General features: G+C 44.4%; 1 protein-coding gene across 1 annotated transcript in view; it reads left to right on the top strand.

The window, feature by feature from the left end:
• The window catches only part of RASA2 (RAS p21 protein activator 2), a 1321178-nt gene that overhangs the window by 533129 nt on the left and 766975 nt on the right, over nucleotides 1–21074 (top strand). The gene's annotated exons all lie outside the window — the stretch shown is intronic.

The following is a 21074-nucleotide window of genomic DNA, read 5'->3' as shown; positions in this document are numbered from 1 at the left end:
GGGTCCCCCATCTTTCCATCGAACCTTCATTAATCTAAAATCATCTCTTTCCTCAACGTCTCTCTAAATGCTCTATCCTCCAAAGCCGTGACCGAAAGCCTCAAGGAGTTCAATGAGGACTTCCGCCGTACCCCTCCCGTAGTCATCACCAAGGGCCAGTGATCCAAAAGGACTCTCCCTAAATATTCTGTACCACTAAACCTGTGGAAGTGTTCCACCCTGACAAACTTATAGTCCAAGCGTGAATAGGACCCATGTACACCAGAAAAAATGGGAGCAGTCACGATCCTGTCCATGAGACTCCCTACACAACTTCACCAAATTCCAGTCCCCCACCATCTTCCTCAGACGACGCTGCTTGCTGCTTCAGTAAACCAGATTTACCCGTAAAGTCTAAACTACGGTTCAAAAGACAATTAAAATCCCCCTCCACACCCCACTTAAACCACCCCTCCCGATATCCTCCCACCAGTTGCATCACTGACAGAAAGTATTCCTTGTCACTCACATTGGGAGCATAAGAATTGACCATGCAGCCTTCTAATACGCTCTGGAGTGCCTCCATTCTTCCAGCCTCATCAGTTAGCACCCTGCCTACCTGTTGAAGCACCCCAGCCGCTACCAAGATCAATACTCCCCTTATGTATTTCGAATAGGACGTTCCTACCACCGTCCCTCCCCACCACCTCTTGAGTAGGTCCAAATCCTTGCGTACCATATGAGCTTTCTTGTAGCAGAGCTAGCTGCAACCCATGCCGTTTCAGGACCCTCCATCTCCTACCTGCTGGCATTTCAATTTTTTTACCTAGCCCTCAGACATTCCAAGTCCCAATTTTCAAACAATCCCCTCCCATGCCAGATCTGGTTGTCCATTTCCCTTTGCATGTTCCTCTTCACCACATCTCCCCACTGTTCCGTGTAAACCGTCTCAATCTGTTCTACCAACCTGATTTTGAACTTCAACCAACCAGGCAACCGTGCCCAACTCGTTTGCATATCCAACTCCCCCCGTCCCAATTCCTCCCCACCTCCCAGATTAACCCTCCCAACTGTCTCTGCAACTGTCCCCAGCCCGTTCCATCCCATCTCCCTCTGTTACTTCTCCTACCCATTGCCAACATACTCCCCAGTCCTGCCTCTCCCTCCCCATCCAAACCCCCTTACTTTTCCCAATCCAAATGTTCCCCACCCTCCCTCAGACATCTTCCCCAACCAAGGTCCTGTCCTTCCTCTGTGACTTTGGACCTCCTAGCCATTCTTCCCTCCTTTCCCCTCCCTCCTGTAGATGAACAGCCGTTGGTCTAGGGGTATCGCCCCCGTCCCCTCCATTCCGCACATCTTCATCATCAACGCTCGCTTCCAATCCACTGAGCCTTGAACTAGTGCCTTAATACATTGCGCACCATGCCAGTGAGGTGCCAAGTATCATTTGCACTCCAGCCCCCCACTTTGAAGTGCCAGGAACGTTCACGCCAAAATATGTGACGTATGGAGAACAGATAAATCAGCACCTATTGAAGATCCGACACCTAAGAAAACCTGGACAGTAAAGTGCCCATTGAGAAAACCATATCTACAAGCGAGACAAAATGACGGTTGTCAGAATGTGGTACCCGAAGAAGCCAAGAAGATACTAAAGGAAGATGAATGGTGACGTCATAAGAAATCGGACTGACGCGCATATAAAAGATATACCGACCTGAGAATAATGACAAGGAGACGAAATACCATGGATAAGTTTCAGGACTGGCAATATTGGCTACGGGTTTAGCTAGGTGATCAGCTATATCTTCGTCTTCACTCGATTTGTAACCCTCCCGTCTCTTCCTCCTCACCTGAATAGTCCAGTTTCTTCCGGCGGGTAAGTCCTGTGTACGGCTTCTTCTTTTTTAGAAGATATGGTCTACCTCGGAAAGAAGCCACCGTGACACTCAGACAAAGAAACCCCACGGTGACTCCCCTCCGCGACAGCCAGAGGGGAAAAAGCCACTGGAACGGCAAAAAACCCCTGGATCCAATATAGACGTGAAGATTGTGGGCGCAGTCAGCACAGTCGTATGTTGAATGATCCTTTGCCGAAGACCCAGATGATAGGTAAGGTTGGCGATACCGCTGATCGAGGGTATAGGAGATGATAGATTTCAGGTAGGCACCCCTCAGGGTGGAGGACAAGAGTAAACGGAGAATCTGAGGGCAGTGTCTCTAGAGCGAAGAAATACTCAGCAGAGATTCAACACGAGAACAGAAACACAGGAGAAGGCAAACAGGATACAGAGGAAGGGGGGACCCGTAAGGAACGGGAGGTGGAGAAAACAACAGGAAAAATAGCAAGTAGACTATCCGAAGGGAAAACTAGCGCAAGCAACAGGGGGGTGAGATAAACTCAGTTGCAACGCGCCGAACCGCCGGCAGCCGAGTGGTATATATACAAACGGCGGCGGCCATCTTGAAAACAACTAGACCGCGTCTGATAGACGAGGAGGAACGTAATGGAACATTTTAATGGCGTCCTCGCGTCCACCTTCGCCACAAACGCCAGTCGTTGGCGGCCGTGACAATAAGTGACATCTTGAACCTGAGATAAAGAAACTTATGCCACGAACAAGATGAAGATATTCAGTCAGTTTAAACGTGTACATATGCAAAGTAACTGCAAGAAGCAAAGAAATCGTGAAGCTTGCTTATGCTAAGTAGTGAAATAGATTGCCGCAAGCGCCACCTATACATATATCTACCTCAAGAAGCACGTTCTAGATGAATATAAATCCACTACGCACTTGAGCAGAATTGAACAGGGGTTACTAAAGGTCTCAAGAGGAGAGTGCTGCAGCAAACAAATCAAGAATTAAGACGGAGAGAAACCCAGCTGAAGGTAACCATGCCAAGAACCCAAAGTCGTATAGGCTGGAATAGGTCAACACTGGATACAATTAAAGAGAAAAAGAAGAGTATCCTGTTCCGAAAGGTCAAGTTAAGCCACAGATGGCAGACTGGCAGAATTAAATCAAATACACAAAATTGTATGAAGAAGAGGTCAATTTCACAGTGTCAGAATCACGTGACCAGGCAAGCAGAAGAGGATGAGACTTTCACACCTACGCTTGGATCCTTGCCATCCCAATTCTCCTTAACTTTCCCAGACCAAGAAGCAGAGTCGAGGCCAAACTGCAAGGAAACAATTGACACATAACCACTGAGGTATTGATTGTAACATAATTGAAGGAAGGCTGGGGTGCAGACTAACTCCCTGCACCTGGCTGGCTATTCTGCATGCTGCTAAGCGCAAGTGGAAAAGTATGAGTGGGGTTGATGCCAACCCAATCATAGTGGACCGTGTAATCTAGGGTCCTATAGTTAGTAGAACCAATGAGACGTCAAACTTTTAGTGACGTTTACAGTAGCCATTTTGAAGGAAGGGCTTAGTTGCCCCACCTGACATTGATTATCCAATCCCCTCTCCCCGTTACCATATACAGATATAGTACCTATATTAAAGTTACCTTCCTAGAACCAATCAAGTTGCATGCTATGTTTTAAGAATTACACGTCAGTGATGACGAATTTTTGGTATAAATATTATGTTTTTCTGAAATTAATTGGAGTTTAAGTGAGAAGGAAGATCGAGCGGAAGCTGATGTTCATTGAACTCCCCGTTTTTTGTACTTGTCATTAAACGGACTCCCTTTGCCAAACCATTGAGTTGTCATTATTTGGTGCAAGAGTACAAATCTGCATCCCCAACTATCACGAGGGTGCTGCTGCTGCTCATCATCTTAAAGGGCTGTTTGGAGACCCCCAGTCCTATGGGCCGGATGGGGTCCATCCGGCTCACCTTCACAACCCCAACTTTAATTCTGCTCCCCCCAAACCCGACCCTCAGTCCCCCGATAACAGTGTCCCATTCTTTCTTCCTCCCTGTGCCTCCAAGCCCCTTGGTGCAGAGTCCAGCCAGGTCCACACCTCCTGCAGAGAGGTAAAGAACCATGATTTCCCACCCCACTATAACCTTCAATTTTGCCGGGAAAAATAACATGTACTTTAGGTTAAGTGCTCTGAGGTGCGTCTCACCGCATGATAGGTTTTTCATTGATGTTGCACTTCCAACGTAAAGTCCGGGAAGAAGCGCAGCTTCGTGTTTCCAACTCCATAATACCCCACCTTGTGGGATTCCTGTAGGATGGCATCTCTGTCTCTGAAGTTCCACATTTTGCCACTATTACCCTTGGTGGCCCCCAGGAGGTGGAGCCCTGCCCGGCACCCTGTGTGCTTGCTCGATTGTAAAGAGTTTCGACAGTCCTTTCGCACCCAAGGTGTTCAGGATGAGGTGTTCCACAAAGAGCTCCACACTAGATCCCTCCTCTCTCTCTGGGACCCCCACCAGGCGGATGTTACATCGCGTTGAGCGACCTTCTGCCTCCTCCGCTCTAGATGCCAATGCTCTGGTTGCCCCTACCAGGCCGGCCCCCTGATTCTTGAGATGTTGTAGGTCATCTTTCACATTGCTCACTTTTTGCTTCGCTTCCGTGACACTCGCACACCTCCGCAGGTCATCTCTTTCCAGGGAGACATCCAACCCCATTTCTTTAATACTCTCCTCAGGGGGAATCCTAGTGGCCTGTATTGCTTCTATCAGGGCATCTAGGGTCACCTCCCCCCCCACCCTCCAGGGCCCTCTCCATCTGTCCATTCCATGGCCCGGCCTCCTTTATGTTTTTGTTGCTTATTTTTTGAATCTGTGTATTTGTCCATGTTCTGCTGGCCTTTCACCATTGTCGCTACCAGTAAGTCGCTCTGTCCTCAAACGTAGGTCTCTGTGTTCCCAGGACCTTTCCCTTTTCTATATAGCACCGGGTCGAGGGGGTCTTTCCTATCATGTTGGGGTTCACCCTGACAACTGGGTGTATCGCCTCACTCCTTTTCAGTCTCACCTGGGCTCCCGCAGATTCAAGTATGGACACTCACTGCCCCTTTACAAAAGTTGGGGGGGGGCGTTGGTTCACCTGTTGGGATTCCAGCTCAACTGTGTTTTTCTGTTGACGCCACCTCTGCCCTGGATTCCAGCAAATATCTGTTGAACCAAAATAAAGTCAACCAGGGGGGGGTAGGGAGGTTAGCTTGAAGGCAAATGGCACTTCTCAGGCTCCAAACCCTTAGAATGGGTCCTCCACTAGTACATCATTGAGTGTGTAGCCACCCAGTTCAGTTGCCCAGCCTGCTCGTGGGGATTCCAGCCCCCAATCACTGGTACTCACTTCTTGTATGGAGACGGGCCCACTGCAGGGCCGCTCCCCGTCCGTGCTGCGCATCAAGGCTCACAGCCTGGGATGCTGCCCTGGGTGGTGCGCTTCACGACAGCTCTCCTCTTCTGTGTCCCAAGCTTGGAATGCAGCGCTTGACCCAGGGTCTTCTCCCCTGTTGCTACGTATTTCATTGCTGAAAGGAAGGGAAAAGGAAAGGGACCAGAGTGGAGGTTCTCTGCGTACCAGGCCCCCGAAGGCACCTCTCTTCTGCCTCCTGCCGGCTGCTAAGTGCCTCCCGACACCGACAGATCTGTGGCCGTTGCTGTGCTGTTCCAGTGTTCGCTGCATCACTCCCTCGTCTCCTGTGGTCACTGCTCCGCCCAGTCCCCCAGTAAATATTAACTGCACCACGTCCACTCTTCTGACATCTAGCCTTCACCTCTCCTCTTGTTGAGGGCCCACTCTTCAGCAGTACAAGTTTGCCAATTTCATCTCAGCTGTCTCGGACAGCCCTGACATCCATTTTAGGATCACATACTCTTTGCCAACAAAACTTTACGTTTTGCCTCAGGGCTCCAAATCTGCCCGATTCTCGCTTCGGACTCCACAACCAGTACCTCTAGTGTTTTCCCCCAGCCAAGGCTCATCCAGGGACAATGATTTATCCTTCAAAAAGCAGGATTTTTCAGAGGATTCCGACAGGCGACATGGGAGCTTCAGAGAGCTACGTGCTCTTGCTTCGGCTGCTGGCCATGCGCCTCCCAAGCCCCCATTGATTGTTAGTTTAGCAAACATTTTTGGTAAGGTTGTGCGAAACAGACTCACTATGTGCCCAGCAGAAGTGAATTTGATATCCCAGTGTCCAGCAGAATTTCGTACCGGAGTGGGTGAATTTACCAAGCATTTTGGTTTGATATGATTGCTATGATATATGCCTACTAAACAAACTTTGTTTATTTTGTTTAGCTAAGGCCAGAATTTGATTCTGTATCCAAAGACCTATTATGGGAGGTATTTATCAGGTCAGGAGTACCCATTTGCATTTTGTCATTAGAAGGCTCTCTACTCGAACAATAGGGGCCTCTTGAGGTTTGGGCCAGGAGGAAGAGACTACTTTCAGGTGTACTTTGGTGTTAGACAGGGATGCATACTCGCTCAACTGTTGTTTTTGATCTTCATCAAAGATCTGGTAGAGGAGATCTTCAGACTTTGGGTCTGATGCCCTGCTTTTGGGGAAGTGTAGATTAGGTCTGTTGCTCTTCGCGGATGACGCAATCCTTATATCCAAAACTCTGATGGGTTTTGCAGTGGGCAGCTCCATTGTCTGTAATCATATTGCACCCTAAAATGCTTAAATATATAGACTGGGAAAACAAAATGTATTCTTTTTAGGAATAACAAAAGACTTACAGGCCAAGTTTTTCATATAGGGGATGTATCCATAAAGAAGGTCCCATATTATGATCATCTTGAGATGCGCTTTTCACAGACCGGGATGTGGAAAGAACCAGTCAAGAAAAATGATGTGTTATTGGTCAAGAGCTGCTGAGGTATTATACATTTCTCCAAATTGTACAGTAACAATGTGGTAGAATCTGCGCTTAAGGTGCACAAAATCAAGTCTACAGCATCAGCTCTGTATTGGCCGGAACTTTCAGGACATTTCAATCTGGTATGTTTGAGGACAATAGAAAATACATTTTTTTAACAGTTATTGAAACCACCCACTTCAACTTCAAAGGCTCTTTTAAGATTATAGTTCGGATGGGATGGCATGGAATGGACCTATTTTCTATTGGGGTAAAACTATGAACCCACCCGTCACCTAAACAAATACAGAGACTGTGGAATGCTTGTCGTCTACCTAGAACTTTCACACTTCCTTGTTTCAGACCTGTCTCAACTGCCCTGAGATCGGTGGGGATCAAAGATGTTTTTAAGAACCCAGCCAATATAGGGACATTTTCTTGACTCTTCAAAAAAAACGGTAACTCTTCAAATAATGGAGCCCAAGTTAGATTAGTGTTTGACCCTACGAAATGCCCCTTATGTGTTTCATAAGCCTGATGCTGGATTGGAACTACCTTTGAGCACTGGAGCCGGGGTTAGACAGGGCTCTTATCATAAATTAGATTGGGCACTTTACCACTTGCGACAGTTACAGCCAAGTGGTATGGTGTTTGTATTATGACGTTCCCAAGATGCCCCAAGTGTTAAGGGAATCTAAAGCATTTCATGCTCTTTTGTTCTCTGTATGACACATCCTGTAGGCCATTGCTTCTTTCAGTGTTGAGAGCGAGTCCTATTTTAATTTCTTTTGAAGCTATGTAGGTTTTGCATTACGTTGCTGAAGGTTATATAAGCATAAACGTGGCTACATTTTTAAAACGAGCCTTGTGGACTACGACTAATTATATGAAATCCTTGTAATGATTGCTTATTTTTATATTAGGGTTTTATTTTGTGATGTATTCATTTTTGTATATTTATTGATTGGTTTGTAAATAATGTATGTAAACATGATGATGTAAAATTATCTATTCTGGGACAATGAAGTAACTTTCTGAACTCTAATGGAAAATTCTGACTACGGAATTCCATGGCCAGAGGTGCTAAATATGGCACCCATTCACTGCTGTGATTGAAGTTAGTCACAAATGGGGTTATGACTGGTGGTTTATCCGGAACAGGCAGGACCATACTGGTGAGCTGGGAACGGCCGTGTTCTTCTGTTTAGTACTGGATATTATTGGGATGGATTTCCACATTCAACCCTGGGAGAGGATTTTGGTAGGCCAACCTATTATGGTGAACAGGGAGAAACTGTGATCTACCCAAACTCAATCAAGGTACAGTAGCAGAGTGGCAAGGCATAGACTCAGGAGGGCTGTGAGAGTGGTCTAGGGCTACAATGAGTCCATACAGAACAACACTAATAATTTCAGTTAGACTGTTGGGCACAAACATATACAATGCTTCATTAGGCCTTTAAAGTACACACTAAGCAAGTAAAACCTCTAGGCAAATAGTGTTGCACGCTTACTATAAAACTGATGTATACATTCACCCTTAAGAGAGGAAAGAAATTGTATGCTTCATTAAACAGTGTAAAACTGGTAGGCAGTCAGATGCATTAAACTTAGAAGAAACACTTTAGAATTACAACACAACAGTTCCCCAACAGCAAGTCCAGCCCTAAACTGGTGTGGGGCCTTTTGCCCTAACGTCATCAGTTCCAGAGTTACACTTTTTAGGAAGGTTTACTATGTGGTTGGATGATGCCAGTTGTTATGATACAAAAATCAGAAAGGTAAATAAAGTTCAGGCAAGTAAACTCACTCAATCCCACACAATAGGATAGGCCTAGGAAGGGATCATGGACCAGGCCTCCACCAGCAAAAGTCTTCAAAGAGTGATTTAAGGACAGGACTTTACACCGAAGTAACCCTATGGATAACGGGTGGTTAGGGGAGCATAGGGAACAGGTATGCTACCTTACGCCTGATTCTGATTTCTCCACTTCTGAGGTTCTATAATCCGTTGGGGATGCAGTCTTCTGTGGTTGGACCAAGAAATGCCATGGGGTGGTGGGTGCAGAGGTCACTTTCGGATGCAGGATTTTGGTTTGGTCGGGTGCGGTGCATGAATCTCGGTTACAGATATCGTCCAGGTGAACACTCAAACAAAGAAAAGATTAACACTTCTGTGAAGCAGGCGACCTCGGGACACCTCTAGAATGCAAAGAAGATGGATTGCAACAGGAGTCAACACAATCGGGCGTTGACAGGCGATTTTCAAACGGTGAAGAAAGGAGCTTGTCCTGCACAGCTTCTGTTGATGCAAGAAGGCTGAAAATGCTGAAGGGGGATCAGGTAGTACAAGTTAACGTTCCTCCAAGTTCCAAGGATGCACTCAGAATATCCAAGGCTGCAGCGCGGTAGCCCATGAGACATCTGGTCTGTCCGACGATTGATCAAAGGACACTGCCGAAGGCTTAGAAGGCATGGATCCTCGAGCACTGGATGATACTGGTTATTTCCACCGGTCCACGGGTCAGGAAAGAGGAGCAGGGCTTCACCATCTGGGACTTCACTGGAGATGGTGCTGGTCAGGTGGAGAAGTTGCCATCAGGTCATCAACGGGATGCTCTTCTTTGTAGAGGTATGGGCTCCAACAATCTGTAGAATGTCTGCAGGAGTCCTCCTTTTATCCAAGATTTGGACTGGAAGCTTGCCCAAGTCCACTAATGGTAAGGAGCTGAACCATTCCAACTGACCGCAGCTATCCAATCATGGATAGCCACTGGCCACAATATTTGGCCAGTAACAGTCAGTCAGGCACCATTATGTGTAGTGTGAAAAGACCGTTCCAGCCCCCACATCCGGGCTCACGCACAAACTTCATCTTTGCCCGGTAAAGCTGAAGTTACCCCAATGGAAAGGACTCCCCACGTATAGCAATTCTGGATCCGAAAGGACGGGAAGAAGGCCGAAGAACAGTAGGGTCAAAGGACAGGCAAAAACCTTTGCTGCACGGCCATCATACAGTTCTTGCCACCTTTAGTAGCCATTAACTCTAAATGCATAAGTGCAGGAATAAAAAGTATAAAACACGGTAGAAAAATATATGCTGCCAGCAAGCCCATTGCAAATGTAACCAAAAGGCCACTACTGAAAAGTTTAGAAGGATACATTTCCTAACCACACTTTTTAAGTTGATGTGTGCAATGGTACCAATACAAGAAATGTACTAATACTCTTATGGACGAACCAGTAACCCATAAAAAAGAGGAAAAAGACAAGGTAAGTAAAACAGAAGTCGTTACTTGCCTCCATCAGGTCAGGAGTTAACACAAAGCAAAAAGAAATGGAGTCCTATAGAAGTGTATGGGAAGAAAGCTGCAAAAAGAACATCTTTCCAAGCAAATATTTGTATGATTTGAAAGTTTTCCTTAACGTTTATAAAGAGGTAGTAGTGGGCCCATACGTAACTGGCAGTGTCATTGTTGGGCGAGAGGACGTGGATCGTGAAAGCATACCACTTGGACACTTTGTGGTATTATGCTTAAATGTGTATGATCTCACATCAGCTTTTCCCTACCTCAAAGATTCACCATCCTCTTATATCGACTTGTGGACTGCCAAAGAATTGTTTATCCATTTGGGGGGACATGGCTTGTTTCAGGTTTCATGTCATGGTATCCCACATGTTTGAAACTTCAGTGAAATTATTAAATTATTTTTGCTATGTCAGTTCTTGATAGAATAGCCATTGATCTAGTTACCCCATCTATTTCTATTTAAATAAAGCTATTGTGTTTTTACATAGCTTTGAATGAGTTGTGTTAAGCTAAAGATCCTCTGCAGAAGAAAAGAACATCACTACAGAACTGATAACATGTGATTTTCATTTTTCCTTGATTTGTTGAGAAAAGTGCAGTTGAGGGCTATGACTGCGAGCAATTTTGTCCTATATATTCCACAAGCTAGGGAGACTTGGGACAAGGAAACCGGCATACAGAGCCCTCAGACCAGTTGCATGAGCTACCTGGGAGAGGCTATGGTTGCGGTCCACGGTCTCAACTGCCCCATCATCAGGATGAGCCTCTCTGCTCCATTCTGCCCCCCTCGATTGCATGCTGAATAATAACCTCTTTATCAACGTAAACAATTTGGCCCCAGACTGCTCCAGAGAAGAGGAAACCAAGGCTGTGGACAAGTCTGAGCTTAGAGTCATAAGTGGGGGGATTTGATGAAACCATTCACCTCGTCAAGGAATTACATTACTTGTGCTGTGCGAGTGGATCAACAGCAGAACAACTTGCCACTTTGTCACTACACTGCCTCACAGCAATGGGGCAAAGTGTGGCATTTGCTAGGAGCCAATAGAGAAAACAAGATACAAGAAAGAAAAGATGAAAATTCAGGAAGATAAAGTGCTTGACACTGTAGTTGATCCCTTTCCTTCACCCTGTATTAAGGTAGTTAAGAACACCCAGTTCCTTTTGTAGTGAAACCCCTATGATCCATAGGTGTTCATCCCATATCCACACTGACCTGGATAGTCTTTCGAAACTTACCACGTGTCGTGTGTTAAGTTGCTCCACCACAGAGCAAACTCCATCCATTATAACTAATGGATCTTCGTGAGTTAGGCTCCTCTGACTATGAAGGAAATATTCGAAAAAGACCCTTGCCATGCTTCCTGTTAAGGCAGTTTTTGTACCACCCTCTGCTGAGGATGCTACACCACTAACCCTGGGAGGAGGCTAACCCACCTGACGAGTGAAAGCGACATGGATGAACTCTCTCAAAACAGAAGTGCAATTAGTCTACACACAACTCTAGAAAATATGCTACTGTGATATTCTGAAAAATATATACTTTCATAAAGTAACACATATAAAACTACCAGTTCAAATAAGTACTTTGGATATTAATATACAGTATTAAAGATATACCAGCTTATTATACACATATTAAAGTCTATACAAGGAGTCTCCTAACCCCAGTGTCTATATGTGGGTCCCTTACCAAGGGTAAGCACCCAACACAACATAACAGGGGTTGGGAAGAACCAAAGAACCATCAAACCTGACAAGCATGTATGTCCCCTGTGGACATGCACCATACTCTAGAGTGTCCTTTCTAAACACCCCAACCCTGGTATATGTGAAAGGCCCCAGACCTAATACATATAGGTAAGGTTTGGGAAAAGAATGTAAGCACAATTTTACCAACAGGAAAATGTCATAAATCCCTATAGCCTAAAACAAAACCACATAGTCATTTCAACTTCCTAGGGCATTACACTTGTATTAATGCATATTACTATGTACTATCTCATGGGCAGAGAGAGTGAGCATGTTGTAATCCCTAGTCAAAAGGTCCCAAGAATTAGTAAAACATTTTAACAGCAGTTAACTGATTCATACATTTCAAGGGAAAAATAATTCCAGCATTACTAGAAATAGTCACAATGTTACACTTATAGTCTTATGGAAGGCAATGCATATGAAGACTTTAACATCAGTAGGGGTTCCAGTAGAAATGTCCAGGGACATGCAAGTAGAACAGAGTCAATTTGAGTGTTCGAGGTAAGTTCACAGTTCCATTGAAAAGAATTGGAGAAAGTTACAGGACCAATCGCTTTAGTTGTGGTATGTCTGTTTGACTCCACAGATTCAGATTCTGTGATAGGCAATCCCAGGGAAGGCCACAGGAGACCCCAAAGAAGTGGTCCAGAGTCCAGAAAATGGCCCAGGCCCCAGAAGAAGCAGCAAAACAGGAGCACCCCTAATACAATTCCTTTAGACTGTGGGATGTCTTAACCCACTGGTCCAAGCCCTGCAACATTACTGTGCCTTGCTGGCAGCAGAAACCTCAGAAATGGCCACTGGAAAGCATGCTGCTCGCTAGAAATCACCAGAAAGTGTGCAGTGAAAATCTGAAAAATAGGCCGCCACTTTGCCTATGTCAGTGGTAACACAGGAGACCAGTGCCAAAACCCATCATTTGGCTGCCCACAGAGAAACATTATTGCAAAAGAAACAGAGCTGTTTGAAAAATCCGTTTTTATTTGGTGTCAAGTCATGGCTCACAAACCACCCAAAAAGATACAACCTCCTTGTTGGGTGGTCAACCTCATTCTACTGCAAGAATCTACATAAATATAAGGTCCACAGAAGTACATGTTAACTGAACAAAGTCTACTTTTGAGGATTGCTTGCTGGAAGAAAGCTGACAAAAATGGGTGTAATACCGTTACTCACCTCTATCAGAAGCGCAGCGATTTAAACCATTTTGTGTAAAGTTGTATTTTGAACCCAAACTATTCCAAAGAAAGACTTGCTATCAGAAGCCTAAGATGTGGATACAATTCAAAACTATATTCTGAATAGGCTTGAAGTAAGAAATTGTTTGATGTATGTGTTAAAAATGTGAGTTATATTATAAGTTATGACCATTTTTAGACATTGGGTTTCAGAGCTAAAAGTTTCCCACACTGTTCTTCAAACAAATTCCACACCTCTCCCTGAACAAAGGAAACTTCCCCTGCCCTTGGCTAAGAGATTGACAGGCTGGTGTCAAAAGGAACTGGGAGTGGCACCCTGGCCTGTTGCTCTTAGTGAAAACAATGAAGTCCTTGAGCTGAATAGAAATGCTAATTTGGGTGTGACTGACAACAGACTGCTCTGCCAGGAAGAAGGACATGTGACCCTCTGAGTCAGCCCAGCTCTGGAGGCGGACCAGACGGAAATGTGGATTTAACATTGGAGTAAATATGTTTTAGAAAAATGCTTATAACAAATTGCACTGAACTGACAAAAATGTGAAACTTTGAGTTTGTTAAAATGAAAAATTCGCTCACAGTTTAGGACTAAACTGGAATCTGTGCGATGTTCTGAGACTAAACCCTGGAATTTATTCATATTATAGCTACTGTGTTTATGCTAGGAACGTAAAAAATTACAGAAATGTGCCCACATGGGGTGTGCATGCATATATAAAAATTGGTGAAGAATTAATATTGAGAAACCCACCAAAAGCGTGAAAATATCATTTCTGAACAAAAGCTCTTAGGAAGATGAGAGTTGAACAGAAATATACCTTAGGCAATCTGTCATGTAATTTATGTAGTATTAACAAGTTGTGTATATTGTAAATATGTGTTTTATGAGAAATAAGATGTACTGTACAGGGACAAAGGGGAGGGTTTTCCCCTAAGCCATAAACATGACACAGGATGACACACTGCTCCTTTCTCCAATCAGGGGACAGGTAATCCTCTGACCTATCAGATTCTTAGAGGTTTGGGCATAGAGAATCAGCCTCCCCACCCACTTTGGAAATACATAAATAGGGACTGCTGAGGACAGGCAGGACACACACACTTTCCACTTCTCAACTGATTTCTTGGCGAAGCACCCTGCAGGAAGATCCAGGCTCCAGACATGGATCCAGAAACCAGACTCCAGAACCAAGCTCTAGAACCTTGAAGCAGAGAGGCCTAACCCACAAGCTGAACCCTTCTCAGCAAGCCTTTAGAATCTTTTGCAACCTGATTCTAACCCCTAAACTTCCACAGGGCCTAACCAAACCCATTCAACAGCCTGGCTGAGCTGTTTTGCTATTCTAGATAAGAACCCTGTGCTAGAACCCAGATCCAGACCCAGAGAGCAGAGCTGTATCCAGAACCTGTCAGATCCAGTCCAAGAGGCCGCGCAGACCAGAACCTGTCCGGTGGCAAGCGAATCCCAGCCAAACCCTTGACCAGATCTTTGAGGGGCCCACTCCATTCCAAAGCCATAGGAGTGAGTATCTAGTCTAGAACTGTCCATAACCAACCTCTTAGTATTAAGTAACCCATTCCATCCATTTCAACCTATTCAGAACTGCATTATAGAATCTTGTGTCCATCCTGAATTCTTCTCATTATATTTGTCTATGATAATTGTAGCAATAATCATCTTTACGCTGATATTTTTCTAAAGAGGGACAAGTGTTTTGATGGACAGAAGTCAGAGCGGAGGCTGCCCGTTGAGTGTCTTGCTTCTTCATAGCTCCATAGTATAAGCCTATTCTTGTTGGTAAATCTTTAAGGCGCATCTGTCATTTTGAAATCTTGACTTTGTTTCTGAAAAATCTACCTTGATTAAAACATCTGTAACTTTTGAACCGCACGTCCTAGAACCGAAATTTAACTGTCACGAACCTAAAACAATTCCTTACAGTTTTTCCGTAATCGCGATTCACGCACGGGGAAAATTTCACCACATGTCAGAATAGCTGTTTCTTGTTTGTAACTGCTGAATTTCGTTTTCAATCTGATAATCATTCATAATCTTTGCTAGTGTTGAATTGAACCAATCCAAAGTAACTCTCACTAGCGCTGAATCCCATTTAGTGAATTAAAATCATTTTAGCATATTTTCCCATTCATTGCAATCACATTCAAAAGCATTTTGGCTTGTTTTAAAATCAATCCTGTGTCTCTAAGTTTGCTGGGTGGGAACTGGGATTGAACTGCATTATTGATTGTATTCCTGAAACCTGTGTGCCCTCATTTCCATCTCTTCATATTGCATAGTGGGGGGAGTGAGTAGTCACAGGGGAAAGAATGATCATATTGTCTTTTGTGGAAATCATATCAAGTTTTATTTCTGTGCTGCATTCTTTCCTATATTGCATTTCCTTGAACCATATAAAGTATTCTCTGCTACCTTATCCTTCCTATTCATAGGTGATTAAAGAGATTGTTGATATTGTAATATTACCCTTACTGATCACTGTTCATATTCATAAGTGTGCTATTCAGATATTATTTCTATTCATAAAAGTGTGATATATATATTGTTCAATTCTTCAAATAAACCTTTTAATTTGCAAAACAAACCTACGTCTTGGCTCAGTGAGGTCGGGGAGATCCAAAGAGAGGGGCGTTATATAAGGGTTCATCATCCAGATTTAAAGAACTTTTGACATAAAAAGATATAAATAAGGGTTTCCATTGGGCATCCCAGACTAGGCATTGACTTAGTTGGAATGCTGGATTGAAGTCACTTACAAGACGTGAAGTAAACACTTATCCTAAAGGATTCTCTACTGTGGACTAGGGGGAACACCTAGGTGTGAGTTATCTCGAATTATCGCATACCCCAGGACCCACAGGTAGGTACTTAGATTGGTAGTTTACAAGCCCCAGAATCTCTACCTTCAAGTCAGATGTGAAAAATATGGTAAGGGAGACGTCCGGGTGGAAGAGTGAACCTGAGGAAATGGCTCGTAGCAGCAGGGTGAACAAATGAAGGCAGCTAAACAGCAGCAAATGGTCCCAGGACGGAGGCAAACGCTGCTTCCACCCTAAGACGTCCCAAACTGAAGACTTGCCAGGTAGCTGTGGCTTCAACCACCTTCTAGACTTCTGCAGTGACACCCACCCAATCGGAAGGTTCTGCCGGTAAATTGTAGGTGACAGCAGTAAAACAGTCCTGAAATGATTCTGTAAAAATCTTCTTTTGGCAGATCAGCAGCCCTGCTTCCTCCTTGTTGCAGAACAAGAAACCGAGAGAGTGCAAGAGGGGGCAGGACAAAATCTAATTACCCTTGCACAAAAGGGCTGGCCCAAGTCCAATGAGCCAATCTCTAAAAGGGGCTGGGGCGGAAGGTCAGCTACCCATGCATACTGGTTGGTCAGTAGGATTGCCACTCAGTCTTGGCCACCCCCGAAGTGATGGGGATAGTCCAGGGACCTATTCTGGTTTAAACCAGTTAGGAATAACATGGAGCCTTCCATTGTAGGCTCATAGTCCACATGGTCAGAACTGGTATTTTAAGGCCTACCTCATGGTCACCAACACAAAAGAAGCACTAAAACAAAATTGTAGAGAGCAGGATTTAAACAAATAATCAATTGGTACCACAAGGCTACAAAAATGGTACATTGGGCTACCAATGAGGTAAAATGGCTTACATCCTTGGTGACGCTAAATCTAAAATACAGCTGCAACCAACCTACTACCAAAAACCTGTTTACTGATATAAAATTAAAAATGGGGTGCATAAGAGGTACCCCCTGTTAGGCAGAGTTTGTAGGCAGTACCCTTTGGGACCACTACACACAACTAAGACTACAAGTGTAAGCAAAACCAACCTTTGGTATAAGTCTGTACTACACAGATTTGTGGTAGCGCTGCTGAGTAGTCAGGCTAATCTCAAGAGGGAATGTGAACTGTAAGGATGTTACACAGAGGTGAATAATTACAAGTATTCAGATAGACACTTTCAAGGTTCCTTGGTAAAACACTTATTAATTTATTACACAGTCAGTTAGAAAACATTCACTAGAAGGAGGCAATGTATATCACACAAAAATATACTTCAGTACTTCACAATATCAGATTCTGAGGCATTTAAACTACTTTGAAGGAGGAGCAAAATGACATTCAGAGCATTTGAAGTAGGAGCAAAAAGGCATAATACGAGACAACAGTGATCATCGTATCATCAGCATCACATGGAAAGCTCCTCACTTCTTAGGAGATAATCTACACTTACCTCAGATGGAAACAAATACTGCAGTCACCAGATTACGGATCAATGTATGAAGCGAATAAACTATGAATGGATACTTAGACCATTCCTACAGATGACATACAAATAAGATCCCACTAAGAAAACCCATACTCATTCCTACAACCTACAGCTAGCTGAAAAGAAAAAAGAACTCGGGAGAAGGATCTTGGAAATAAAAAGGAATAATTCTTTGAATATAATGAGGTCTATTCGTAAAGCAAAACAATCTTACAGAAATTGGACAAAAAATGCAAAAGCATTGCTTCTACAACAAGATGCAGCATCAATCCTAGCACTACTGAAAGCCAACAACACGAGAGGTCTGTGGAATTTATTAAACCGCAAACTGACAACCAACACAAAACAGTTCAAGGGATCGCCGAATCCTCGTGGTCCAGCCACTAAGAGTCCATCTACAAACAAACTCTGAGAGAACAATTCACTAATATGGAGCATCCAGACCCAAGCCCATGGACGAATGCCTGGAGTTATGACTCTATTCTAACAATCATAAAGAAGCTCAATACATCAAGAGCCCCCGGCCCTGACTGCCTGAGCAATGCTCTCATAAAGAAACATCCAGAGGAATGGGCCAAACTACGTCTACGGCTATTTGCCTCTATTGAAGAATGGAAGCAAATTCCCATTACTTGGATGAAGGCCATCTTGATCCCAATCTACAAGGCAGGTGACAGGCAATTGCCTTCGAATTATAGACCCATCGCCCTATTAGACCGGATTGGAAAAATGTTTGCCACTCTACTGCTTAACAGACTTAACACATGGATCAAAGAAAGCAAGAAATTTGACATCAGGCAGACAGGATTTACAAAAAGTTTGGGTGCCCATGTCAATCTTATGATCCTGAATCTGCTGAATTGGAAGTGCTGGTCAATAAACACAACACGTACACAGCGTTCATAGACTTGCTTATGGCCTTTGATATGGTGAATAGAACACTACTCTGGGGAAAATTAAAAAAGTGGAACTGTCCAAGGACGATATTGGAGCCCATCAAACAACTATATAGCAACACAATACTCAGAATCAGACTATCTCAACAAGGACAACTATCAGCACCAATAAACTCGGACAATGGGCTCAAACAAGGCTGCCCTCTGGCAGCAACACTTTTCAAGCTGTACACCGCCGATGTGCCTGACCCTCCCCGATTCCAGAGGGCAAATCCGCCTAAATTAAACAACCATCAGATTCAACACCTCATGTATGCATATGACATTGTTATTCTTGATAAAACCCAGATAGGGATACAACGAAGTCTAAGGGAGCTGGAAAACTATATGTTGGAAAATGATCTGGAAATAAACACAGCCAAAACAAAAATCATGGCTCTGACGGCGATGAAACAAGAAAAAAAGAAATCTTTCCAATTCTACATGAATGATAAAAAATTGACTCAAGAAACATCAATTAAATACCATAGTGAACCAGTCGAAAGTAGAAGCAGTTTGGGGAAAATCATCTAAGAGCCAAAACATCCTCATTGGCCAGACAAGGTTTATTCATGCATAGAAAATTCAGAAAAATATTTGTTGAAACCCATCATGTTCTATCGACAAAAAAGTGTCTGCCATTCTTACTTACGGGAGTGAGTCTATGATAAATCTCGACCAATCAATATGGGATCTCTTGGAAGGCCTATTTTGGCAGAAAATCCTGGGCCTACCGAAATCCTTCCTGATTAAAAGAATCCGACACAAGATCGCTACTCAATCTTTACAATCTTTAGTCGAGTAGAAAAAAGATGACTTGTATAGAAAGATGATGAACGAAGACGACATTCCACCATATAAAATATTTCAACAAGAGAACAACGCAGTGGCTAACACGGCCCTAGTGCTATGGAAAAGCACTGTTAAAGGCGCAATGACAGCAAATAATATAACACTAGAGATGTTAATGAAGCGGCCGCAATGTGCAAAAAAAGAATGCAACTAAACGACTGGATATGTACATTAGTAGAGAAATGCCAATATCAGATGAACTTGAACTGCGAGTTGGACATTCGTGCCTTCAATGATCTTCCTTCACATTTGAAACAATTCCCGCACAGGATGATCAGAGATCAATTAATCAGATTACGACTGAATCAATTACCAACACGCGAACTCATGGCAAAAAATAGGCAAATCCCTAAAGTGGAAGCTTTTTGTTGATTTTGTGAGGACAAACAGACACTCGAGAATATTTATCATGTCCTTATGATTTGCCCTGTGCTAGTTGACAAAAAGAGATCTGTTTCAAGGAATGATGTCCTCAATGGGACCCAAGCTAAATAGCCAGGACAGATGGAACACCATACTGTCAGGGAACAACGGGAGCCTTACTACTGTCATTATTGAATTTTGGAACCACATTACTGCCACGAAGAATACAGGGGCAGCAGTCATGGTGTAATTAAAGTAGAAATAAAATTAACTAACGAACTATGGGGAGAAATAGTAAATGAAATGATTCTTTTGAGATTAATTTTATAATGCTGATGTTGAAAATGTATGATACCTAATGTATAAATGAAAGGGTTTGTAAAAAACAATATCATTTTAATAAACAAGAAAAAAAGGCATAAATTAAACAGATTCTTCAGTTACTCTTAAACAGTGCAAATAGTGTAAGGGGGGTGCTGTTGCGCACGCCGCTGATGGCCGCCTGAAAGGTGAGCTCCGGCCCGTAATTCATCCGATTTTAAAATTAATCCTTGCTGGGGCCACCGGAACTTGTGAAGACACTCACAAAAGGCAGTGGAGGATCTGCAACGCTGATCAGACAAATCCTGAACATAAACGGACACTTACTCCCAAGATATTGCCCAGGAAACTTGCACCGCGGGGGCAGTGGAGGCGGCCCCGTGTCGCGGCTCCACGGCAAAACCACTACAGCCCGGGGGTGTGACTTCAACTACAGCCCGAGTGGTGGAAGGGCTACGCTATACGCCTCAACGTTAAAGAGCCCGCCGGGACACCGCTGAGTTGCCTTGCGGCTAGCTCCGCAATCACCCAGACACCAGCCCAAGCGAGTACCCCCGGAACGGGCTGGCGCTACCCATGAAGCGATCCGGCTCTCCCCGCCAAACGCCACGCTCTGACGGCAGTGGACCGCCACAACAGAATCCTTTGTTGCGGCCCCCCCAAGGCTCGCAGCTCCCCGCCCTGGACATCGGAGGGACGCCGATTCACCCTCTGCCTGCAGCCGAGTCTTGCATGCCGCTACTGCACTGCATCCGTTTCTGCCTGCTGGGTGTAATGCAGGAAATGCATCGGCGGGACAGCTCCTCCGTATCCTAGTCCTTTACTGCTTTTTATCATGTGTTCTGTCGTGTTTTCCGCGCAGGAGTTCATGTGAGACTCCTGGTGGTGCACCTCTTTCTTTTGTTTTGGTGAACGGACCCGTGGGATAGCCTTATGGCACTTATGGGTGGGGGTACAACCCTGTGCAACTACTGTATGTTTTTGGGCACCTGTGGGTGGCCCACAGAGCAGGGTATGGGCTGGTGGCAGCTCCATGCTGAACTTGACAGGTGCGCAGAGTATCCTCCATTTTGGGATACCCCGGCCCTGCCATTGGGATCCGTTGATCCCTGATGGAAAACAAGATGGCCCATATAATGGTTGCCCTTAACGTATGTGCTCCCATTAGGGTCTAAAAATCAGTGTACACTGAATTCCCCTCGTACACCTCTTAGATTCATAGAGGGTAGGACAACCCCCTTGTTATACCTCCCCCCTGACTGGCTGTTGGG

Source organism: Ambystoma mexicanum, chromosome 10, assembly GCF_040938575.1.
Source record: "Ambystoma mexicanum isolate Mex_15411 chromosome 10, UKY_AmexF1_1, whole genome shotgun sequence".
NCBI classification, from domain to species: Eukaryota; Metazoa; Chordata; class Amphibia; order Caudata; family Ambystomatidae; genus Ambystoma; species Ambystoma mexicanum.
The sequence above is the reverse complement of the archived record's forward strand: the minus strand, read 5'-3'. Positions and strand labels throughout refer to the sequence as shown.